Source organism: Salvelinus namaycush, chromosome 41 (genome assembly GCF_016432855.1).
Source record: "Salvelinus namaycush isolate Seneca chromosome 41, SaNama_1.0, whole genome shotgun sequence".
NCBI classification, from domain to species: Eukaryota; Metazoa; Chordata; class Actinopteri; order Salmoniformes; family Salmonidae; genus Salvelinus; species Salvelinus namaycush.
The window spans coordinates 8,091,813-8,102,123 of NC_052347.1; the positions used below are offsets into that span (position 1 = coordinate 8,091,813).

General features: G+C 40.5%; 1 protein-coding gene and 1 non-coding gene across 6 annotated transcripts in view; one reads left to right on the forward strand and one right to left on the reverse strand.

The window, feature by feature from the left end:
• LOC120033907 (axin-1-like) overlaps positions 1 to 5,921 on the reverse strand; it is a 42,940-nt gene extending 37,019 nt beyond the window's left edge. For 2 of the 5 annotated variants that reach the window (XM_038980295.1, XM_038980288.1), the window contains exon 1: positions 5,210 to 5,920. The gene's annotated coding sequence lies outside the window, so the exon portion shown is untranslated. Of the gene's footprint in view, positions 1 to 5,209 lie in introns of all 5 variants that reach the window. The other 3 variants (XM_038980293.1, XM_038980292.1, XM_038980296.1) reach the window with 3 other exon arrangements.
• A 4,055-nt stretch (positions 5,922 to 9,976) lies between these two features.
• Positions 9,977 to 10,048, forward strand: trnat-cgu. Its single transcript has one exon. It is a non-coding gene; the product is annotated as a tRNA-Thr (tRNA).
• Positions 10,049 to 10,311: the final 263 nt, after the last annotated feature.

Below are 10,311 nucleotides of genomic sequence, written 5' to 3' on the forward strand. Positions count from 1 at the left end.
GGAGGTCAGGACATCAGAGTGGTAATCCCAACCCTATCATACCCTCTACGTTACACATTAACCTGACATCATTACATCATGGTGGTAGTTAGCTCCTAAAACAGGGACATATACTGTCCATAAGAAGGATTTCCTTTTGAATGCCTTTGTTCAATTATGTCTCAAATGTTGATGATTCTTCTGTACACGTGAAACAATACAAAGTGATGCAATACAGAGGACTATATCTTGGTTTCAGCTATGCTTTAATTTGTCTTCCTCTCTAAATTATCAGGAGAGAAACCCTTGGGTACAATAATGCAATGTTTATATTATACGCATGGATGGTTCCTTCAATTCATTGTACCGGTCCAAGTAATATGTATTATCTGTTGGTACACTATCAACATATTGTATGCATGCGGTGTGCAAAGTACAAGGTTTACAAAGTTGCTGTGCTGTGCATGCAAAATACCATACTGCTTTATTGCAAGAGAATATTCATGGACAATTAATCATCCTACTGCTTTACCGTCAACATAGTACGTGTTATGAATTGAGTTATAATTTAACATGAGGCCTTTTAGCATTAGTGGAAAAATCCAAGTAAAACTTGTGATTCAATCAGACCGGACATAGAATTGTATCGTTTTTTTCTCCACCAAAGACTACAAGTCTTGTTTTGAAAATGGTAAACATTTACCTGTATGGGGGGGGGGGGGGGGGGCCTAATGTGGAAAAGCATGTTTATGCTACTGCAATGTGAGCTTGATTGAATTGAGCCCATAGTCAAATATTCACTGAACTAAGATCCATTGTGTTACAAGTGAATAGAACGAACAGGCACACGCAATGGAATACTCCATCTTTATTTATGTCTCATCGACCAGAAGTCAAAATGTTCATATCTGAATTAACAGCAGCTTAAACATTTGCCACCTATGGGCTATGGCGCACTTGATTTCCTGTGCTGCAATTCACAGCTGCCGAAGATGATAAGGTAACCTAAACCAGGCCTCTAGGTGTCTTTCATGTTCTCCATTGTCTGTGACCCAGCCATCTGCTCACCTACAGCAGATGAAAATGCTTCTACAGGGATCCCTCCAGTGAGTTATATCACACAAGAATGGAGCCTGGGCCACGCAGGGAATTCATGCACTGTCTTAGACCATGATGGAATGAAATGAGCTTTCTGCATAGCAAGTGGTATTTCAATTTCGTCTCCTCCTCCTCACTTCCTCTCCTTAAGATTGCTTAGCTTCTCATTTTCCAGACACATTTCCTGTAAATCCAAAATAAACCTCAGGGCTCTCCCATGGGCCTGCCCATTTTATCTCATTTGCACATCTGAGAGCTGTGTTTGCTTAAAGACAGTAAAGTCTCATTGGTGAGGGGAAAAACAACCAATGTGCAAGTTTGACAGTGACTATGTTAAAGGTCACATCCCAGAATATCAGCTTATGAAATGTAATGAAGCAACAACGGGCATGCCTTTCTTTTGCAATTTCACTCCTTTTTGGGATAATTTACTGACTGCAGAGTTATTTCTCGAAATGACTTCAGTATGTCACACATTATTCACTGCTGTAGAAATGTCGATAGTACTGAGAATGGGATCTGCAATAACATGACGCTTGCCAACCCAACATGCTATATACCACTTTGCCAAAAGTCCAGACACATAAACTCCTATTTTGTGTATGGCATTTATGACCCAGTTTAGGATACTGTGCACATGTACTTTACACTTAAGCCTACTTACTTGATTCATTGCTTTTTATTTCTGAGTTTCTTACTTCCTTTGAGGACATGCTGGACAATCACTCCTACATCCTAATCAGCAGGAACGAAGACAAAAGACATTCCGATCTCTCAGCTGTATGTCACTAATTCATGTACCCATTCCAAATGCTCAAGTTCTGTTCCAACTATTTCAGTGGCTGTGACTGAATAATATGCAGCTCAAGCTTTCAATTAACAGGCAATGACAGCCATAACGGCCGATTGAGATTGAGAGGGAACAGAATGCGACCTGCAGATGTTCCTTTGACTTCCTTTCACACTGCTCTGGAGAACCACTGTTGGCTTTAGAGAGATAGGCATCGAAATAGGAAATAGGCATTTCGAAATAGGCATCGACTCAATACTACTGCAAATATAGTAATTGCCACCATTCTAGCTGCACTAGGAACAGTTTTAAGATGCATGGACGAAGCATACATACAATGGATACACCGTCATTTTTTCTTAATATACATGAATAAATCCTTCATTTCACATTTGTTACTTGATGTGATTAATTTGTTTGCATTATCATTGGACTGAATCAGGATAACCAAGATAAATGATGTGGTTTTGAGGTTAAAATACAGACAGTGAAAACGAATGACGAAGAATTAAAAATCACCTTCATCAGAATGTTTTGTGTTTCCTCTCCTTCGTGACAGGATAAAAGATGATGGCAATCAACAACAACAAAAAAAATCTGCAATCATCTAATTGAATGATGCAAGCTTCCTTTCATGGAATAATCTTAACAACTTAATACATCCCCAGGTCTTCTTTTCTATTGCCTTTTGTTCCAGCTGCCAATGTGGATTTTCACTCCCTTGTAGGCCTTGCTTGAAATAGGCTTATCTCTGGAGAGGCCTCTTCACTTGACAATAGCCCATCTATACATTAAAATGAATGCTCTACTTCTTTGTACACACACGGCGGTATCAGGTTTCAAAACCAGTCGTTTTCAAGTCACTCACAAAAAAATGAAGTTTGCATAAGAACAAAAGCGATAAAAAAAGATGTATTTGTCTCAAGGTTCTCATTAAAAAAGTACGGAACAAGACTCAATGAAATAAAACACGCACAAATGTTTTCAGCGGCTGAGTGTTTTTTTCCCAGCTGCGGATACTGTGAACCACAGTGCAAGCTTTGGTCAAGCTTTGGTCAAGCTTTGGTCAAGAATAATTAAGTTACTTGAATAGAAGGGACTTAAAAGAAAGAGTGTCTCTTTGGTGTATTGATAGGCTGTTCTTTTTAGTGTTTGAACGTCTTAAAAGAGCAATACCCGAAAGACTGTCAGAAAATGTATTCTGGAGTCCTGCTGATGTTCTTTGTCATTGCTGAATATATCGTGGCTAACAAACCCAAGAGTGGATTAGGCACATAGGATTAAATGATTTGCCGTCTTGAGTTTATATTACTACTTATAGTTTCTACTCTTCGAAACATGCATATAATATAACTACATATTCAGGCTGCTTTATGTTTGTTATGGAATGGAACCCTGAAGTGACATACAGCGGTGGCCATGCACCCAATGGCGAAAGTCCTCTGATCATAGAAGATCTGTTGGGTTGGACAAATGCACATGAAATTAGGCATGAAAGCTTGTCATTATGCCCAGTATTTTGGGCTTGGGATGCACTTCAAGCAGTCAAAACAATTGATGTGCTCTGCCTTGGCAAACAAGGAGGCCCGTGACAGTAGCAAGATCATCTGGGAAAGAAAAAATGGAAACTGTTTCGAAATGACAAAGAAATGGAGCGATAAACAATGCAAAAGCAGCCATCGCTCTCAACGGTTCAAAGCTGTGCAGACAGCATAACTACCACCTCCATTTGAATTTACCTTGTTACGCGATGCTTGTTTTTGTTCTGCTGAAATGCAGACTGCTCCGGTTGTCTTGCTATGGATCACGTCCCGCGCTACGCAGTCTGCGGTATGCGGAGCCGCCATCTTTAATCACGACTGAGTTCATCTGTCGATGGTTCTTTCCTTTCTCCCCTCTCTTACTCTGTTCTTGTCTCTCCGTCCCGGCCCCCTCTGTGATTGTTGTGGGGGTTCTTCTTTTCTGACTGACATCAAACCGCCATATCGACAGGCTCATATGCCGCCTGGTAGGGGGGCAGCTCAAAACAAGAAGCATTGGCCGCTCTCCTTTACCTCGCCGCACATTCGCTGACCACATTTCTACTTTTTCTCCAAAAAATAGCGATTCCAAACAAAAATGTATCTCAGCACTGAGGCCTTTGATGTGTGGAAGGCCAAATTCAAAGCTCCTCAATAGAGTCTATTGAATACATCTTTCTGTCAGATGTTCCGAGTAATGAGATTTAGAGGACTTTGATTGATCTAGGCCAATTTGTTGTCACCCGTACAGTCTCAGTCACATATTTTACGGATAACAAAGGTATTAGAGACACAAACGCTTGATCCAACCAATCCGACTTTGTTGTTCTTCCGATGTACAAAAATCGAGAGCAAAAAAACATATCGTAAGTAAACAAGGGCTCAGCTGGAGTTCTATGATCGCGCCTTTTGAAACCAAAACAATTCTGAGGCCTTTGACTACATTTTTTTTGCTTTCATCCTGACAATGCTCTTCATCCATTCTGACACCCCACTCACATGACTCGTTTCCCTCTTTAATGGTCGGTGACTCGATTTTAAGGCTAATCTTGTTTACTGTCACAGTTTTTTTTTGTTCCGTAAAGTACTTTTTTCGTGCAATAACCAGTTAAGACTCAAAATGGTCGATGCTCTCACCTGGCTCTCCTGCTGAGTGTGTCGTCGGTTCTGATTTCTCTGGTCCGCCATGACTGGGCGCAGTCGCCTGCTTGCCACTCTAGATCACTTTCTTATACTCATGAACCTGTTTCTGTTTCTTACTAGTGGATTGCTGAAAGATGTGCATCTTTACTTCATGTTGCAGCTTCTTCACTGCAACCCCATTGGAGGATGCGAGGACCAGATGATAGTCTGCAGAATCCTATTGTAACTATAGCAACAGATCCCGCAGGCATGAGCGACTTGCTCCTAATTGCTGGGTAAACATTAGAAATAGCCCACTTACTATTAGCGGATATGATCACAGTTTGCGATGAGACTTAGGGGAGACAATTACAAAAATGAAAGTGGCTTTGAACAAACAAAGCTGAACGGAGTCCTCTTCCGCAATCCAGTCTGGTTTCATCCAGTCTGGTTAAAAAACAAACTCTCTAGCCATGGAGAGTGGTGGAAATAGCAGTGCTTTGTTATAAAACCTGAAGTTTAGTTCTTTTTAGATCAAAGCTAGGATGTGTTTAATGGATAGTGAAGATTGCGAAATGCCACAAAACACACAACAGCCACTGAGAAGAAGTATAAGCAGATGAGAGTAGTGAAAAGAACATTGGGGAAAAGGGGGAGAGATGATTATTGCCTTTGTTGTATAGCGTTATCAGCTGCTTACCTTTCATATGAATTTCACACTTGCTTGTCTTGTAGCAGCCAGGGTCAGATTTAGCAAACCCTTCCCACAATGACCGATTTTCCATTCACACTACCCCAACGAACATCCATGGTGTCGCCTGCCACTTGCATTTGCCTTGATTGCGCCACACTAACACAAATTTTACTTTCAGATTTTCGCTTGATTTCAGTGGTTCTCTTTTCGCTCCTTCGGGCACATTGGCCAGCATCTGTAATAGAAACAAGAAGAAGCTACAACACTCAAAGACATGTAACTCTTAAAAAGAAGAGAGCACCATAGGACAAACAGCTGACCAGTGGTATCAAGGAGAGCCGGGATTCATGTTCGGGAGGGGTGAGATGTTGGAGCAGTCAAGTCCTGGCTTGGGGAGAAAGATTTGATTTATCTCGCTCTTCATCGAAGATGAGTTGTAAGTTGTCATGGACACAAGGATTTTGTCCTATTTTTTTCTTATTCTGCAGATTCTCTCTGACGCCCCCCCAGGGGAACGCAGACCTACAGAGAGGAAATTTGATCGAAAGTTTCGCCTGACATTTTTTTGTATTTTTACCTGAACAGATGGATTAGAGAAGAAAAAAAATCCAGCGCCAAAGTTCAGTCTACAAATCTTTCATTTGGTGGATGTGACCATTATAGTAGATGCACATTTTACAAAATAGTCTGTGTGTGCATGGGTGTGTTAGGAACATATTGTCCTCTCTATATCGTGTTTGATTTTGTTCGTATTGCCACCTTCCAGCATTATCTGCACATTCTCTGACTATGACGTCCTCACTACATCAGAGAGACTCGTCAAACAGATCCACTACGGCAAAAATACAAAGCAAACATTACCCCGCCACGTACACAAATGAAGACATCTACATTGTACGACCACAGAGACAAACACTCAAAGACCTCAGTTTGGACAAAATAAACTACAAGTGCTAAGACTTCTGGCCACACAAGTGTTTTATATTGTACTCTGTGCGTGTATCAGGTAATATTCCATAGTGGTGGATTTCTCATTTGAAGCCGACTGTGTTTTCATGGACACACTCACTCCCATATTTCCCCTCATGAACAGAAAAACAAGCGCTGCTTATCAAAGAGCAGTTTGGCCAGTGTGTCTATAACAAGGAGCAATGCATTATTAAAAAGATAGCCACATTAAATAGTTGTCTTATTCTCGGAGGGAGAAAGTGAGTTTCTTGGTGTTTCACCACATGAATAAAAATGCCTCATAATGATGAAATTTCAGGCTAAGAAATAGCTCTCAGGGTTTACAACTGAATTGATTTACGATTCTGTTTACGGATTTACGGAATCAATGCTGTATGACATTACAAACTCCATACTATTTTAGTTTCAAGGATACAATTTCTTGTCATAAAGATTCAAACACGAGAGCAGGCACCATTGTTTGTCTCATTTCAAATGTTCCCCTACATTCTCCATGCCTCAGATACCTGTTCTTTACTATAAAGACTAGATGTTCTGCGGCCTTTGTTCTTCATCCATAATGGGCAGTAAAGCCTAGTTAAAGTCACTGAACAAAATCCTATCAACAGAAGTGCAATGGATATGGCTGGTAAGGACTGCTAGGATGAATGTCCTCCTGTGTGGATCAGGATGTCCAAGGCCAGAGCCTCATTTTCTGTACCAACTGAGCTCTGGACAGAACCTTGAGCTCTGGCTACTGGAGAGTGTGATATATTCTGGATGTTATATGCAGGTGTATGTGCTTGGCATTTATAATAAGGGCCTGGCAGAGCAGAAAAGTAAGAATAACCCAACTCGTGTGTTGCTGTGTTGGTTGATTCTAGCCACTGGGCACACACTGGTTGAATCAACGTTGTTTCCGTGTCATTTCAATGAAATTACGTTGAACCAACGTGGAATAGATGTTGACTGAGGGTCCTGTGTGGCTCAGTTGGTAAAGCATGGAGCTTGTAACGCCAGGGTTGTGGGTTTGATTCCCATAGGGGACCAGTACAAAAATGTGTGCAGTCACTCTGGATAAGAATGACTCAAATGTATTGATGTCTGTGGGGAGTCACTACTGAATACAATAAGATCCATCCTCATTATACAAGTGACATTCTTATACCGAATTTGGTTAGTGAGCTACAGATTTGTTACCAATTTTAATTGTTTTCACAATAGTATTTTTTAGCTCAAGGAGAATCATTTAGCCCTCATAGAAATGCTTTGGGTTGTGGTTGATGATTATTGTAATCCACAAATTCCATAACTTTCCACGCTTCACCACTGTATAACCTGTATTTATGGATTTCACAATTCCTGTGAACCAACAAATAATCTCCTACTATTGGTGTTGTTTCCACCTCATTTCACTAACTGGGCAGCCCTGCACCTATCAGCATCCCCAGACTACAGAACATGGAACCCTGAGATAAACCGCGCACAATGAAATTCCACCGATGATCAACAGGGGACAAAGTAGCAGCCAGCAGCTGCAGTCACTTTGAATCTCAACCTACAATTCAGTCAGAAACAAAACAATGAGCAACGGAAACAAACAATAGACACCCTCCACAACTAATCTTGACTGACACATTCTGTATGTCATAGACACTATGGCAGGAGCAGAGCTCATTCAAATCATTTGTGTCCTGAACATTGCATCATGACATATTGCATTTCCATTGTCCTTCTCAAATCACTCTGCTCATGTTACTTCCGAAACAATTACAACTATTTGGGACTTCATTAGCTGTGGTGGATGTTCCATTTACGTTTGCCATGGCTGTGCCGTGATGTAGCAAGCAAAGACAAACTAAACACAACTCATCTTTTTCATTGCGTGCTTTTAGATTTACTTTTTTGATTTCAACTTTTAAATGTTTGTTTTAAATATGGCTCAGTATAGTTGCTTGCTATACTTACTAAGCATAAAAAGTAACACTAGTTGAATAAATACATTGTTAGCACCAGCAAACCTCAAGAATAGTTGAACATAAAACAGAGCAAGCTTTTGTTCGTCTCTAGGTACTGACGATTAGGGATAAGCAGGTCAAGGTTTCATCCACAACATCTGTTGGTTTTCAACACTGCCTCATTCCCAATGGTAATGAGTCTTGTTCATTTTGGAAAGCCTTTGAAACAACCCCTAGGATATCTGATCAAATGAAAGCCCTAAGGCAAGCATTTCTCTCTGAGGTTTCGGGGAAGAAGAAGATAGTGAGAGCTCCACCAGCCTCATGCATATTGTATCACTAAATGTAGAGGCAATACAAATGTACTGACTATCCATATCAATACTGTAGAGCAGCTCAACTCGTTTCCTTTTCTGGGGTGCATTTTCCCTGTAGACTCAGAAATAACACATAAATATATCTGCAGTATTCTAAAATACAGATTTGTATTTCTATAACCATACACCCTCAGTAACAATGTAACATTTCCCCCCTAGAACAGGCAATCCAATTTGAATGTTAGTCCTTCGGTTCCCAGTGTTCTGCAATTAACAGTCTGAAAATAAGGATACATCTCACGCTTACATTTCCTGTCTCATGACTCTCTCCCCTCCCCCATCACTAGCAGTCTGTCTCCTTTCTTTCTCTCTCTCTCTCTCTCTCCTCTCTCTCTCTATCTCTCTCCTCTCTCCAAAAGGTGTTTGTTTATTCCTCCCTCCAGGCTGTAGGACTGAAGCCCACTCCCACTGTCGAAGAACCCACAGACAGAGAAGATTAAAGGACCCAGTAAAACAACTGGTGTAACTCAGCTGACCAAACCATCTGTGCCTCTAAGAACACATCGGCAACAGCACAGAACACATACTGCCGTTAACAAAACATTTTTTTTCACAGATCCCGTTAACAAAACATTTTTTTTCACAGATTATATTGCATTTCTGCTTAGGCGTCTTGTCGTTTCTGCATTCCTGTTTAGGCCTCAATAAGAATTTTGAGCACAGTTTGAATGGACGAAAATTACAGACGTGTTAACGTTGGGCCAGTAACCCGGATGGTAGCTGGTTTGAATACCTGAGCCGACGAGGTGAAACATCTGTCAATGTGCCCTTGAACAAGACATTCAAGGGCGCCGTAATACTATGGCTGACCTTGTAAAACAACACATTTCACTGCACCTACATTCGCAACTACATTCATTTTACATTACTAGCTTGGTCATGCTTAAAATGTTGTGACAAATGTGTCCCATGTCTGCAACAACGAAAACCTGATTGAATATCAGATTTTTGAAGGGTCATTTAAATGTAAAAAGCTGTTTGAATAATAATTTTAATTGATCTGTATATTTCATAAATTGAGTGTGTGTGCGTGCGTGTGTGTACTAGCTAGTCTTGTGAAGTTTTGAAAGACAGTGCAGTGTAATAGCCTCCCCCTGTGGTTCATGCGAAACATTTTATTTTTCTCATTCTTTTTTTTTTTACTCACACCCAATGTCACTTCCAAAGTAACAGTTCATTTAAATAGGCCTATGCTAAAATACATTATATTTGACATGCATTGGTAGGGGCCCTACTAGCTACTCCCTTTCAACTGAATTTGTGTTACTTCTGTCTTAAACAAAACATGACCTATTTCCAATTTAAATAGTTTAAGTGTAGAACATAGACCAAAATACATGCACACGGCATAAGCCATGATTTTTTTTTCTTCTAAATTAAACATTTTCAGGGGAATTTAACTGCATAGGACCGCCACGAGATAGCTGTGTAACACATACTACTTCGTCTATATGAGATATGGAACACTCTTTCGTGCGCTAACCAGCGCAGGCGCGGTGGCCAAGTGGTAAGGCGTCGGTCTCGTAAACCGAAGATCGCGGGTTCGAACCCCGTCCGTGCCTTTTAGGAGATTATCAATAGCATTCCTGCTAAATCAAAAATCGATGTACCATTTCCGTACTCGAAATAGAATTTATAATAGAAAGCGTGATTAGCCACAACAACAGTCATATTTGTGTTGATTTTCACTTCGACTGCATACATTACTTTTGAAATATTGTGTGGGACTACTTTAGCATCAATAGGGGGCAGCAAACACTAATGTTTTTAATGCGTCTATACAATCTTTCCTTTACAATGAATAAGTACATAACATTGTAGCTAC